Below are 3234 nucleotides of genomic sequence, written 5' to 3' on the forward strand. Positions count from 1 at the left end.
ATAGTATGTAGGGTTTCATAAGCAGCTAAAATATTATCTGTAATTAGTCTCCCCGGGATAAAGGCACTTTGAGATGGGGAAATGATATGAGGAAGGACCTTCTTAAGCATATTGGCAAGTACTTTTGATACTAATTTATAGACTACATTACAGAGGCTTATGGGTCGGAATTCATACACACTTTCCGGACTACTGTTCTTGGGTATGAGTGCTATAAAGGTTGAATTCATATTAGAAGGCATAATTCCAAAATTGAGAATATCAAATATACCTCTACATACCTCCTCTCCCATGATTGTCCAATTCTGTTGAAAAAAACATGCATTTAATTCGTCCGGTCCGGAGGCTTTTAGCGGCGCCATTTGAAACAAAGCTGCACTAATTTCTTCCGTAGTAAAATCTGCCATTAAGTCCCCATTCATGCTTTCAGACACACGGGTCTCTATGTTCTGTAGACATGGGCCAAGATCCCCTTCACTGCCAGCTGAAAACAGATTAGTAAAATACTCAATGAAAGCCCTTTTAACCTCTCCTGTAGAAGTCCCCATCCGTCCATGCATATCTTTTATTTTCTCAATATTATTTTTTCTTCTTTTGGAGTTGGCACATGCATGAAAATAGTGAGAATTCCTATCCCCATACTTAAGCCAGTTCACTTTTGCCCTTTGACGCCACCATAAGTCCTCCTTATTCAGTTGGACCTGTATTGTGTTCTGCAGGCGTTGAATTTCTTCTTGGCTGCCCATATGCTCCTGCCCCAGTAACATAGCTAATTTTTCCTTCATGTGTGGGATGTTCTCATTTATTGGCCCTTTTAATTTTTTACTCAATTGGGCAAGACTCTGCATGCATACAGAGAGTTTATTTTCCACGTGGGTCCACCCTCCATGATGTACCCCTTCCTTCTCCCAAGCCATATTTATAATTTCCAAAAATCCCTCCTCCAGCCTCCATCCAGCTTCATACTGCGGGCTCTGTCTTCGCTTTATTCGCCAGTCTTCTAGTTTTTTTAAGCTTAAGACCAATGGAGCATGATCTGATGAAACAGTGGCTTCCACCGACACCCTTGCTGCTGGAAAGCATGATCTCCATTCCAAATTTGCTACACATCTATCGAGCCTCTCCTTTATGATTGCCCTTCCCTCCCTACAGTTGCACTAAGTGTATTTGGGGCCTCGGTAACCCATATCTAACATATTGCACTCCTCCAAAGTGTTTTGGAATTTCTCCATCTGACTCCTTTGACGTACACATCCCCCCCATTTTTCCGTCTCATTGACGATCTCATTAAAGTCGCCTATACATACCCATGGGTGAGGTGTCAACCGGGCCAAATACTTAAGTAGTTCACACCCCTCATGTCTTCTATTCGTATCGAGGTGACCATAAAACCCCGTAAATTTCCAACACTTGTCGATGTCCGGTCCATTTATGGTGGCGTTGATGTGTCTCTGGCTATAGTTTTGAAGTTCCACCTTAACCCATTCCCTCCATAGAAGACCCAAACCTCCACTTCTCCCTACACAGTCCACAATAAACATATTGGAGAAGCCCAATTTTATTCGCATTTGTTCCATTTTTTTATTACGTAACTTGGTTTCCATTAAGAAAACCAAGTCGGGTTTCTTATCCTTCACCATTCAGCAAAGATCTTGAACTGTTCAGAGGTTCTCAAGCCCCCGGCAGTTCCAACTAATAATGATCATTGCGGTCGGCAGGGCTGGCTACCAGCCTCCGCCAATCCTGATCCATTTGACATTTCATTCTCTTCACCAACCTTTCGACCCTTCTTTGATTTACTCAAATTTTTCTCCTTTCCAGCATCCCCGTTAATTTTTGTTCCGAGTGATTCCTCCAACCATTCTCTCTCTCTCCTTACGTTTCCAGGTCACCAGAGCGCTTCATTATTTTTCTGCTCACTAATAATTGTTCGAGCATCCTTGACATTTTTTTCGATCTCAGCCAGTGTAATACCCGTGTACACTCCTCCAGGATAGGCCCGCTTTTCCCCACTCCCCTTCTGGCCCAGTATGTGCACTGGGCTCCCACCTTGCTCTCGTTTTTGAGTAATGCCCACGCCCAGCCCACATAATGGTTGCTTATCTGGATTCTTCCGCATGATTTCCTTTGGGGGGTGAAAATCTTGGACTTTAATACCTTCCATCACAGTCCTCGCAATCTCCATTTCTTTCCTTTCACGTGCCCATTTAATACCCATATGTTGACCAGCTGTTGGGATAACACTTTCCCTTTCAGTATATTTCTTCTCATGGAAAATTCCTTCTCCATCACCATAATTCTCGCCATCATATCTGCGGTCTCCCTGATTTGGTGCTGAATGGAATGTTTCCGGAAAAAACTCCTCCTCCCCATCGCCGATGAATGCTCTTTCTTTGCTCCGGTCTTCTTCTCTCCGGCTTCCGCCTGCTCCCCGCCTAGATCGTCTGTCTTGGTCTGAGGATTCAGAATAATTCCGCCCAAGCTTCGAGGTACCTCCCCCTTGATTCCAGTCCGATCTCCTGGTTGGGGACGGTGCTCTTAGCCAAGGGCCATATTGAATTGTATCCTTTTGGTTCTTCATCTTGTTCCTCTTCGAGCACCCTCCTGGGCCGTGGCATATGACTCCACATTGAAAGCAGAAAATAGGTAGTCTTTCATATTGGAATGGTATCCATCTGGTTTTCCCTTCTAAACTCATCTTTCGACCACGGGCAATGGGTTTAGCCAAATCGAGAGAAATCTTTACCCAAAGGTATTCCCCCCATCCCACGCCACTTGCATCCGTATCAACCGCCTCCACTACCCCAATTGATGCCCCGATCTTGCGTCCCACCTCTCGCCCCATACATCCCAGTGGTAATTGAAACATACGAACCCAGAAAGACACCCTATCAAACTTGATTTGTGCTGGCAGAGTGTGATCGTCATAGTTTTCAATGAGAAAGAGGGTACCCTCAAAGACCCACGGACAACCCTCCAATACGCGCTTTTTATCCCTGCCATATTCAAGCTCAATAAGGAACAGATTCTCCCCCAAAACTTTGAAGGACATTTTCCCTATTGGTCTCCACCACCTCTGCAAAGTATTCTTAATCGTTTCCTTACTCACATATCGGTCAGCCACCAGCTTCCCAACGACGCAATCCTTCCCCCTAGTAGTTACCTCTCGAAAATCTGCCGCCTGGACTTCGATTTCCACCTCCTCGCCTTCTTCCAAAGAGAAATTTTCCCACA

Source organism: Corylus avellana, chromosome ca5, assembly GCF_901000735.1.
Source record: "Corylus avellana chromosome ca5, CavTom2PMs-1.0".
Taxonomy (NCBI): Eukaryota; Viridiplantae; Streptophyta; class Magnoliopsida; order Fagales; family Betulaceae; genus Corylus; species Corylus avellana.